Genomic DNA, 12,753 nt, shown 5'->3' with positions numbered 1-12,753 from the left:
AGCCACTATCAACGTCTAAAAAATTTAAAAAAACATTAAAGAACGATAAAGATTAAGCCTTGAGACTCCAGAAAAGCGCATTTTGGCCTATAAACCGAAGCCTAGATACCTATTTTACGCAAAAGCAAAAGGCTCGAAAATTTTGAATGTACAAAGAAGTTAACAGAGTATCTCAGCCCCTCCACTGAGCTCTTCAGGTACGGTGTCGTCTCCCCCTCGGCTGTCGTCAGATTCTTAAAAGGAAAAACTGAACACAACAACAGAGCAGCAATAAACCATGCTCCAAAGTGCATGGTTACTCCCCATATCGAGCCAAAGCACACCAGGGCAAAAGCAAAGCCCAAAAATATAAACTTAATGCCTGTGCCGTACAACTAAGGGGGGTAGTGTGACAAAAAGGGGCAAGAGAAACGACACAGGCAAAATGATCCCTGCCACCCAAAACCTAAGCACCCCAAGCCAAGCAAAGCAACGTCTAGAGCCTTCGTCAAAAGTCTAGTGGAGGACAACAGAGCAAAAGCGGCCAAGAACCTAGTCCTGAGAAGCCGCAGGCCTGTAGGGTGCCAAGGAAATGACTTCGAGCTCGCAAATTTTTTTGACTCGTTTTTTTCCTTTCTCGTTAAACTTGTCAGGCTCTCGTTAAACTTGTCAGGCTCGGATGTTAATCACGCAAGAATCTTGTGGAGTTACGCATTATCTTGCGAGATTTTCCTGCAAGGTTAATTTTGTCTTTTAAGAGTCTTGCAAGATTAACATGTGTCTTCAAGAATCTAGCAAGCTTAACAACTAAAAGTTGCAAGATTAACATCCAAACACCATCCGAAAGAAATTAGAAGCAACGTCTGAAAAATTAAGCATTAAAAACGCTATAGAAACGTTTCTTTTTCAGATTGTTCCCGGTGTTGTTTACGGGTGTCCTCCCCTCGGCTGTTGTCAAATCCTGAAAAGGGAAACTTAAAACAACAGAACAGCAGCAAAATCATACATTAAAGTGCACGGTTACCCCCACACCGAAGCAAACCACACCAAAGCAAAGACAAAGCTCAAAAAATGGAAACATGATTCCTGTGCCGTACACCTAAGCGCGCAGGGGAACAAAAAACGGCAAGAAAATCGGGCACAGGCAAAAAGAACCCTCCCACCCAAAACGTAGGAACCCGAAGCCAAGAGCAATGCCAAGCAAAACAACTAGGGCTCGCGGCAAAAGCCTAGTGGAGGGGGTAGCGTAAAAGCGCCCAAGAACCTAGTCCTGAGAAGCTGCAGGCCTGTAGGGGGCCAAGGAACTGACTTCGTGTCCACAACTTTTTTGCCTCTCGTTATTTTCTTTTCTCGAGCAAGGTCAGAAATGAAAATAGGTAGCAACCTATGTTATGCTCGGATGTTAATCTTGCAAGAGTCTTGTAAGTTATGCATAATCTTGGGAGATTTTCCTGCAAGATTAAAATTGTCTTGCAATAATTAACATCCGTCTTGCAAGAATCTTGCAAGATTAACAACCAAAACTTGCAAAATCAACATCCAAACACCATCCGAAAGATGCCAAAAACAACGTCTAAAAAACAAATAAGGAATTTTAAGAAATGCTTGAGAATTTTGAATGTACGAAAAAGTTAAGGGCCTCTCAGCCCCGCACTGAGCTGCTACAGATCTAGGTCCGGTGTCGTCCCCTCGTCCTCGGCTGTCGTCAGCTTCTTAAGAGAAGAAAAAACTGAACACTGCAACAGAACAGCAAATAAAAAACCATACTCGAAAGTGCTAGGTTACCCCCACACCAAGCCAGAGCACACCAGAGCTAAGGCAAAGCCCAAAAAGTGAAAACCATATACCTCTGCCGTGCCCTCCCACCCCAAATCTAGGCACCCAAAGCCAAGATCAACGCAAAGCAACGCGTAGAGCCTGCGTCAGAAGCCTAGTGGAGGGGGATAGCGCAAAAGGCGCTCAAAGGCCTAGTCCTAAGAAGGCGCTGGCAAACAGGCAAAACAAAGCTCAAGCAAAACGCCTTAAAAAGCGCCAAAAAAGACCAACCTCCCAAGATTGAAGGCAGGAGGCCCTCCCGCCAGATTCGCAACAGCTGCTACAGGTCCGGTGTTGTCTCCTCGTCCTCGGCTGTCGTCAGCTTCAAAAGAGAAAAAAACTGAAGATAACAGAACAGCAGTAAAAAAGCATGCACAAAAATGAATGGTTACCCCCCCCCCCCCCCCACGCCGACCCGAAGCACACCAAATAAAAAGCAAAGCCCAAAAACCAAATCTTTATGCCCCTGCTGAACAACTAAGGGGACAGGGGAACATCCAGCATCTAAGCGCCAAAGCCAAGCAAACCAACTTTTTCTACTCTCGTCCTCTCCATTTCTATTTCAAAGAACAGGTAAATATTGCAAAAATCTGACATGCTGAAAATCAAACGCATTTAACAGATTGGGGCACGTATATACATTTTTTGATAAATGCGTTAGATTTTCAGCATGTCAGATTTTTGCAATATTTACTCTTCACTTTATACGTGCCCCAATCTGTTATCTGCAAAATGTCTCCCAAAAATTGAATCAATTACCTTTTGTTGATAATTTACTAACTTGCATCCGACCAAGTCTGACTCTGAAAATACACTCGTAATATGATTTTCTGAAGGTTTCCTACCAAAGGTATAGATTTGATCTAAAAAAACCAAACTGAAAATTTGCCCAGAGAAACAAGTGGAGTGAAAGACAGAGTGTTACAATTTACGATAACCTGACTCCGAGAAATCCTTTTTCGTGATCATGTGTATCGCCTTTTGCAAAATGTTGGCACGATCGCCGTCAGCAGGCTTTCGGTCACCAGAGATAATTTTTCTTAGTTCGATCCACAAAAGCTTTTTCTCCTCTCCGTTCAAGATTTCGTTAGCAATTATGACTGCAGTTTCTCGAAACGTGGTGCCACCCATAGCGAAATTTTTTCCATTAAAAAAGAACTTAGTTTCCTCAGTTTGTTGCTCGACATTTTCGCTGTCCACGTCGTCTGTTTTGCATTCAGTTTGTTGGTTTCCTCCATCACTTTTTCGCTAAACTCGTGAACTGCCTGGTAATTTTTGTGCTTGCCTGAATCACTGTCTCAATTTGCTTCATGAGGTGACGGAATCTTTCAGGTGAGAAATCCTTTGTTTTAAATAAAATCACATTATTTGAAAAATAATCTCACCATTTTCAGCCTAACGATGCTTTCTCTACCATAAAAATACTGAGTTCGAAGCAGTTTAAGGCAGAAGGTCTCTAACAGCCCGTCTTTCTACATTAAGATTAATTATTATCGTATTGACCTGAAGATTATCATCTTTACGACAATTCTTCTCTGCTTCAACTACTTGAGAAACCTCTTTACTTGAAGTAACCTGTCCCATTCCTCTCTCCTTTGCTCTCACAATGGAGATGCTCGTTGAACTCATTAAGCACCAAGTTGGGTTCATCAGGAGCTGTGGCTTGAGCTTCTACATCCGGTACAAATTTCCGAACATTGCCATTATATAAAGGACTATAGTTATCGCACTGATATTACGTTTCTGCTCCACTTGAGTATTGCAGTTCCGTTTCTTGCGTATTCATCTCAAAATCTTTTGCTTCATTCTTGCGGACATTAATGCCTGATGCTCTCGTATTAAACATTTTTGCATACTATACTCTTTCCTTAGGCTTTGCCATTTGAACTCTCCATGTTCTTTTTTCCCCTCAGACAAACCAAGCTTTTTGAATTTTTCTTTTTATCGGGCCACCTTGGCGATCTTGCTGCGATGCGAATATAAGTGTCATCACAATCGAAGTAGAAGATAAACCCACTGATAAGGCACATCGATGGATTCTAGCAAAAGATTTACTGCAGCGTTCGATTTCTCCAGCACTCTGGCGGATCGCTTCAGAACTTCTTTTTTGTTTTGACTCTTAACTGCAACAGGTGTCATTCGCTCAAAACATTTTAATAGCAGTGTCATAATACAATTTGTTTTTTAAAAAGTCTAGAGCGTCCCTGACTGTTCGCACCTTTTTGTAAATAAGTTTTAGCTTTTGTTAAGATACCATTTTTAAATTAGTTAAGATACCATTTTTAAATTAGTTAAGATACCATTTTTAAATTCATAAAAGGTGCTATTAGCTAATTGATTTTAAATTGGCTCGTATACTTTGTTCTGGTCTGGAGGTGCGGATTGTATTTCTTGGTTAAGAAAAGCCTTGCGAGTTTTAAGTTGAAAACAGAAATAAAATGTATTACTCACAAATCAGAGCAGAAACTTAACTTTTCAACAGAGACACTGAGAAGAGAAGTTAGTAATATGATCCAAAATTCGCTCAAAAAGAACCTATTTAGCTATTTGATCGTTTTTTTACCAGAAAGCTGAAGTGTTGTTGCGACGATTCACAGTAGAGCAATTATTACATAAGGAACTACTGGTATTCCTTGGAACAATTTAGGGCTAAGGAAAATTTTATGTCTCTGTCAGACCACAAGTCCCTTTATTTTTATCATTCAGAGTAATGGTATTCTGACCTCGGAACGGTTTTTAGCCCTCTCTGCCTTGCAAATTCCCATATTGCTAAGGTTGAGCACACTCATTGATCTGGGACCCTGCCATATCAGATTTCGGATTTCATAGTTCTCGCCTGATCCCCCAAACCTGATATAAACTGTCTCCCATTCAGCTAAAGCATAATCGCGCCATTTTTTACCTAAAGGCCATCGTGTTGATGGCACCTAAGATCGCGAAGGCTTCATCAGATTCGAAGAAGATGAACACCCAAGCATGAGGAATTTCAACAGTATCTAGCGAACTAGCGAAACAGACACCTCCACTTCGTGCTGACTGTCGGTTTGCTTCAGAGGACTAATTTCTACTTGACTCATTTCTACAGAACAAAGCCCTCGTGGAATACATTTAAGTAAAAAAAGGGCAGTGTCATGACGAGAAAAAAACATCGATATACAACGAAAAAGCAGAAATAACTTGAACTCATCACCAGAAACTACTCTAAATCCAATCTTATGTAATTGAAAAAATTTTTGCACGTCGGTTATTTTAAAGTTAAAATGGGAAAATTGTTTAAAGTTTTTGACTTAATAATGGCAATTAACTTTTAAAACAAGCTGTAACTCATTGAAAGACTTTTAAAGAGCGAAGACAAAGCCGCAAGTTTTCAGTACGATTTACGACTCCAGAATCTAAAATAAAGAGGTTGTATATAGGAAAATGGTGATTTCTGTGTTCGCCTGATTCCTTGCCTCAATTCGCTTCATGCTGAAGTACCTCTTCACTTGAAGTAACCTGTCCCGTTCTTCTTTCCTCTGCTCTCACAATTGAGGTACTCGTTGAACTCATTAAGCACCAAGTCGGGTTCATCAGGAGCTGTGGCTTGAGCTTCTACATCCGGTACAAATTTCCGAACATTGCCATTATATAAAGGACTATAGTTATCGCACTGATATTCCGTTTCTGATCCACTTGAGTATTGCAGTTCCGTTTCTTGCGTATTCATCTCAAAATCTTTTGCTTCATTCTTGCGCACATTAATGCCTGATGCTCTCGTCTTAAACATTTTCGCATACTATACTCTTTCCTTAGGCTTTGCCAGTTGAGGCTCTCCATGTTCTTTTTTCCCCTCAGACAAACCAAGCTTTTTGAATTTTTCTTTTTATCGGGCCACCTTGGTGATCTTGCTGCGATGCGAATATAAGTGTCATCACAATCGAAGTAGAAGATAAACCCACTGATAAGGCACATCGATGGATTCTAGCAAAAGATTTACTGCAGCGTTCGATTTCTCCCGCACGCTGGCGGATCGCTTCAGAACTTCTTTTTTATTTTGACTCTTAACTGCAACAGGTGTCATTCGCTGAAAACATTTTAATAGCAGTGTCATAAAACAATTTATTTTTTAAAAAGTCTAGAGCGTCCCTGACTGTTCGCACCTTTTCGTAAATAAGTATTCGCTTTTGTTAAGATACCATTTTTAAATTAGTTAAGATACCATTTTTAAATTCATAAAAGGTGCTATTAGCTAATTGATTTTAAATTGGCTCGTATACTGTGTTCTGGTCTGGAGGTGCGGGTTCATCAGGAGCTGTGGCTTGAGCTTCTACATCCGGTACAAATTTCCGAACATTGCCATTTTATAAAGGACTATAGTTATCGCACTGATATTCCGTTTCTGATCCACTTGAGTATTGCAGTTCCGTTTCTTGCGTATTCATCTCAAAATCTTTTGCTTCATTCTTGCGCACATTAATGCCTGATGCTCTCGTCTTAAACATTTTCGCATACTATACTCTTTCCTTAGGCTTTGCAGTTGAGGCTCTCCATGTTCTTTTTTCCCCTCAGACAAACCAAGCTTTTTGAATTTTTCTTTTTATCGGGCCACCTTGGTGATCTTGCTGCGATGCGAATATAAGTGTCATCACAATCGAAGTAGAAGATAAACCCACTGATAAGGCACATCGATGGATTCTAGCAAAAGATTTACTGCAGCGTTCGATTTCTCCCGCACGCTGGCGGATCGCTTCAGAACTTCTTTTTTATTTTGACTCTTAACTGCAACAGGTGTCATTCGCTGAAAACATTTTAATAGCAGTGTCATAAAACAATTTATTTTTTAAAAAGTCTAGAGCGTCCCTGACTGTTCGCACCTTTTCGTAGATAAGTATTCGCTTTTGTTAAGATACCATTTTTAAATTAGTTAAGATACCATTTTTAAATTCATAAAAGGTGCTATTAGCTAATTGATTTTAAATTGGCTCGTATACTGTGTTCTGGTCTGGAGGTGCGGGTTCATCAGGAGCTGTGGCTTGAGCTTCTACATCCGGTACAAATTTCCGAACATTGCCATTATATAAAGGACTATAGTTATCGCACTGATATTCCGTTTCTGATCCACTTGAGTATTGCAGTTCCGTTTCTTGCGTATTCATCTCAAAATCGTTTGCTTCATTCTTGCGCACATTATTGCCTGATGCTCTCGTCTTAAACATTTTCGCATACTATACTCTTTCCTTAGGCTTTGCCATTTGAACTCTCCATGTTCTTTTTTCCCCTCAGACAAACCAAGCTTTTTGAATTTTTCTTTTTATCGGGCCACCTTGGTGATCTTGCTGCGATGCGAATATAAGTGTCATCACAATCGAAGTAGAAGATAAACCCACTGATAAGGCACATCGTTGGATTCTAGCAAAAGATTTACTGCAGCGTTCGATTTCTCCCGCACTCTGGCGGATCGCTTCAGAACGTCTTTTTTATTTTGACTCTTAACTGCAACAGGTGTCATTCGCTGAAAACATTTTAATAGCAGTGTCATAAAACAATTTATTTTTTAAAAAGTCTAGAGCGTCCCTGACTGTTCGCACCTTTTTGTAAATAAGTATTCGCTTTTGTTAAGATACCATTTTTAAATTAGTTAAGATACCATTTTTAAATTCATAAAAGGTGCTATTAGCTAATTGATTTTAAATTGGCTCGTATACTGTGTTCTGGTCTGGAGGTGCGGGTTCATCAGGAGCTGTGGCTTGAGCTTCTACATCCGGTACAAAATTCCGAACATTGCCATTAAATACACGACTCTAATTAGCGCACTGAGGTTCCGTTTCTGATCCACCTGAGTATTGCAGTTTCTTTTCTTGCGAATTCATCTCAAAATCTTTTGCGTCATTCTTGCGCATATTAATTCCTGATGCCATCATCTTACACATCTTCGTATACTATACTATATCCTTAGGCTTTGCCATTTTAACTCTCCATGTTCTCTTTTCCCCTCAGACAAACCAAGCTTTTTGAATTTTTCTTTTTATCAGGCCACCATGGCGATTTTGCTGCGATGCGGATATAAGTGTCATCACAATCAAAGTAGAAGATAAACCCACTGATTAGGCACATCGATGGATTCTATCAAAACAATTACTGCAGCGTTCGATTTCTCCTGCACTCTGGCGGATCGCTTCAGAACTTCTTTTTTTGGTTTGACTCTTGACAGCAACAGGTTTTATTCGCTCAAAACATTTTAATAGCAGTGTCATAAAACAATTTATTTTAAAAAGTTTTTCGCGTCCCTGACAGTTCGCACTTTTTTATAAAAATAATTAATATGTATTCGCTTTTGTTGAGATACCATTTTTAAATTAGTTAAGATACCATTTTTAAATTCATAAAAGGTGCTATTAGCTAATTGATTTTAAATTGGCTCGTATACTGTGTTCTGGTCTGGAGGTGCGGGTTCATCAGGAGCTGTGGCTTGAGCTTCTACATCCGGTACAAATTTCCGAACATTGCCATTAAATACAGGACTCTAATTAGCGCACTGAGGTTCCGTTTCTGATCCACCTGAGTATTGCAGTTTCTTTTCTTGCGAATTCATCTCAAAATCTTTTGCGTCATTCTTGCGCATATTAATTCCTGATGCCATCATCTTACACATCTTCGTATACTATACTCTTTCCTTAGGCTTTGCCATTTTAACTCTCCATGTTCTCTTTTCCCCCCAGACAAACCAAGCTTTTTGAATTTTTCTTTTTATCAGGCCACCATGGCGATTTTGCTGCGATGCGGATATAAGTGCCATCACAATCAAAGTAGAAGATAAACCCACTGATTAGGCACATCGATGGATTCTATCAAAATAATTACTGCAGCGTTCGATTTCTCCTGCACTCTGGCGGATCGCTTCAGAACGTCTTTTTTATTTTGACTCTTAACTGCAACAGGTGTCATTCGCTGAAAACATTTTAATAGCAGTGTCATAAAACAATTTATTTTTTAAAAAGTCTAGAGCGTCCCTGACTGTTCGCACCTTTTTGTAAATAAGTATTCGCTTTTGTTAAGATACCATTTTTAAATTAGTTAAGATACCATTTTTAAGTTCATAAAAGGTGCTATTAGCTAATTGATTTTAAATTGGCTCGTATACTGTGTTCTGGTCTGGAGGTGCGGGTTCATCAGGAGCTGTGGCTTGAGCTTCTACATCCGGTTCAAATTTCCGAACATTGCCATTAAATACAGGACTCTAATTAGCGCACTGAGGTTCCGTTTCTGATCCACCTGAGTATTGCAGTTTCTTTTCTTGCGAATTCATCTCAAAATCTTTTGCGTCATTCTTGCGCATATTAATTCCTGATGCCATCATCTTACACATCTTCGTATACTGTACTCTTTCCTTAGGCTTTGCCATTTTAACTCTCCATGTTCTCTTTTCCCCTCAGACAAACCAAGCTTTTTGAATTTTTCTTTTTATCAGGCCACCATGGCGATTTTGCTGCGATGCGGATATAAGTGTCATCACAATCAAAGTAGAAGATAAACCTACTGATTAGGCACATCGATGGATTCTATCAAAACAATTACTGCAGCGTTCGATTTCTCCTGCACTCTGGCGGATCGCTTCAGAACTTCTTTTTTTGGTTTGACTCTTGACAGCAACAGGTTTTATTCGCTCAAAACATTTTAATAGCAGTGTCATAAAACAATTTATTTTAAAAAGTTTTTCGCGTCCCTGACAGTTCGCACTTTTTTATAAAAATAATTAATATGTATTCGCTTTTGTTGAGATACCATTTTTAAATTAGTTAAGATACCATTTTTAAATTCATAAAAGGTGCTATTAGCTAATTGATTTTAAATTGGCTCGTATACTGTGTTCTGGTCTGGAGGTGCGGGTTCATCAGGAGCTGTGGCTTGAGCTTCTACATCCGGTACAAATTTCCGAACATTGCCATTAAATACAGGACTCTAATTAGCGCACTGAGGTTCCGTTTCTGATTCACCTGAGTATTGCAGTTTCTTTTCTTGCGAATTCATCTCAAAATCTTTTGCGTCACTCTTGCGCATATTAATTCCTGATGCCATCATTTTACACATCTTCGTATACTATACTCTTTCCTTAGGCTTTGCCATTTGAACTCTCCATGTTCTTGTTTCCCCTCAGACAAACCAAGCTTTTTGAATTTTTCTTTTTATCAGGCCACCATGGCGATTTTGCTGCGATGCGGATATAAGTGTCATCACAATCAAAGTAGAAGATAAACCCACTGATTAGGCACATCGATGGATTCTATCAAAACAATTACTGCAGCGTTCGATTTCTCCTGCACTCTGGCGGATCGCTTCAGAACTTCTTTTTTTGGTTTGACTCTTGACAGCAACAGGTTTTATTCGCTCAAAACATTTTAATAGCAGTGTCATAAAACAATTTATTTTAAAAAGTTTTTCGCGTCCCTGACAGTTCGCACTTTTTTATAAAATTAATTAATATGTATTCGCTTTTGTTGAGATACCATTTTTAAATTAGGATACAAAGAAAAAGACTGAGATTGTGCTAGTGCAAAGATTGAGAGACTGAAAGAAAAAATTATTTGAAATCAAAGAAAATTGAGTAAATGAGCATGGAAGATTTTTCTCAATTAACTTCATGTGACTTGAAACGAGCATACATTTTCAAGTCAAATATCAAACATGGAAACAAGATCTGAGCATCTTAAGTGTTAATTATAGCTGTTGCTGGAAAATGTTCTTAGTTGATCACTGACGATTCATAAAAGGTGCCATTAGCTAATTGACTTTAAGCGCTCGTATACTGTGTTCTGGTCTGGACGTCCGGATTGTATTTCTTGGTTAAGAAAAGCCTTGCGAGTTTTTACTTAAAAACAGCAACAAAATGTATTACTCACAAATCTTAGCAGAAATTTAACTTCTAAACCGACACACCGACACATTGAGAAGAGAAGTTAGTAATATGATCCCGAATTCGCTCAAAAAGAGCCTATTTAGATATTTGATTGTTTTTTTAACCAGAAAGCTCAAGTGTTGTATTCACAGTAGAGCAATTATTACTTAAGGAACTACTGGCATTCCTTGGAACAATTTAGGGCAGATAATACTTATTTCGCTGTCAGACCACAAGGTCGTTTATGTTTTCATTCAGAGTAGTAGTATTGTCCTCGGAATCGCTTTCTAAGTCTCTGATTTGCAACTTCCCATATCGCTAAGGTTGAGCACACTCATGGATCTGGGAACCTGCTACTTACTATTTCCGTTTTCATAGTTGTCGCCTGATCCCCACACCTAATAAACTATATCCCATTCAGCTAAAGCATGCTTCGCGACGTTGTTCATACCAAAAGATCGTATTGATTGTCCATCTATGATAGCAAAAGATTCATCAGTTTCGAAGAAGATGAACACACAATAATTTGAACATTAGACGCCTCCGCTTCTTGCTGACTTGCAGTTTGCATCAAAGGACTACGTTGTACTTGACTCATTTCTACAAAACAAAGCTCTCGTGAAATACGTTTTAGTAAAAAGAGGGCAGTCTCAGGACAAAAAACATCGATATATAAAGAAAGAGCAGACATAACTTCACTTCATCAAGAGAAGCTAAACAATACTCGATCTTATGTAATTGAAATTTTTTGCACGTCGGTGACAGATCGCAATTTCGCAGTACATTTTTCGGGTAAAAAATCTGCAATGAAGAATTATTTTAATTGTGTATAGGGAAATGATAGAGAATTACTAACCGACTGTCACTTTTGGCCCAATATGAGCCTTTATGGTTTTAATAGTCTGACTTTTCTCACAAGAAAGATGTATTTTTTTGAGTCAGCGTTCCGCTATGAAATGATTTTTCGTTACTAATTTATCTAAAATTCCTGATTATTTATTTCTTGGCCGGGGTGGCTTGTAACTTACAATTGTAGACCACTCAGGTTGTTTGGGCCTTCTGGTACTAGAAGTTAGAGAGAAAGGATATTTTGCAGAAATCGGAGGTTGCCGAACGCTATTTTTACTTTGTGTGCTTGAGTTATCATAATTTAGATTAACCTTTTGTTCCTGAATGATGTTGTACAGTAGTTTGTGGCCCCAAAACATGGATTCCTTCGCTTTTTTCGCGTTAGTGAACTGCCTGGTAATTTTTGTGCGTGCCTCAATCCTTGCCTCATTTGGCTTCATGAGGTGACGAAATCTTTCAGGTCTGAAATCTTTATTTTTTATGAAATTCTATTATTCAGAAATTGATCTAACCATTTTCAGCCTAACGATGCATTACTGTTCTAGCTGAAATTTGAATGGGAAGAAGTTTAAGGCGTAACATCCCTGACAGATCATCTTCCTACATTAAGATTACCGAAATAATAACGTATTAACCTCAAGATTGTCATCTTTTCTTTAACATTTCTTTGCTTTAACAACTTGAGGAATACTTGAAGTACCCTTGAGAAGTACTTGAGGTACTCGAATTACTTTAGAAATACTTTGCGTCGGGTTCATCAGCAGCTGTGGCTTGAGCTTCTACATCCGCTGCAGCTTTCCGAACCTTCCCATTATATACAGGACTCCAGTTATCTCAACCAGGTTCCGATTCTGATCCGCTCGAGTATTGCACAACCGTTTCTTCCGTATTGATCTTAAATCTTCTGATTTAATCTGGCTTACATTAATGCCTGATTCCCTCATCTAACACATTTCCTTAAGCACTTGCATACTGTACTCTTTTCGTGGCCTTGCCCGTTGAACTCTCTATTTTCTGTTCGCCCCAGTCAAACCAAGCTTTTTCATTTTTTAATTTTGGGGAATTTGCTGCTATGCGGATATAAGTGTCATCACAATCGAAGTAGAGGATAATCCCACTGCTCAGACAGATATATGGAGCGTTTGACAGTTCTATCATTAGCTGCAGCGTTTGATTTCTCCTGCACTCTGGAGGATCGCTTCAGAATTTGTTTATTGGATTGGCTCATTACAGCAAGA

The 12,753-nt window shown here is 39.0% G+C and overlaps 1 protein-coding gene across 1 annotated transcript in view; it reads left to right on the top strand.

Moving 5' to 3' along the window:
- The window catches only part of LOC142350589 (cytohesin-3-like), a 69,564-nt gene that overhangs the window by 1,365 nt on the left and 55,446 nt on the right, over positions 1-12,753 (top strand). The gene's annotated exons all lie outside the window — the stretch shown is intronic.

This window comes from Convolutriloba macropyga, chromosome 12 (genome assembly GCF_964194025.1).
Source record: "Convolutriloba macropyga chromosome 12, txConMacr16.3, whole genome shotgun sequence".
Lineage (NCBI taxonomy): Eukaryota > Metazoa > Xenacoelomorpha > Acoela > Convolutidae > Convolutriloba > Convolutriloba macropyga.
The sequence above is the reverse complement of the archived record's forward strand: the minus strand, read 5'-3'. Positions and strand labels throughout refer to the sequence as shown.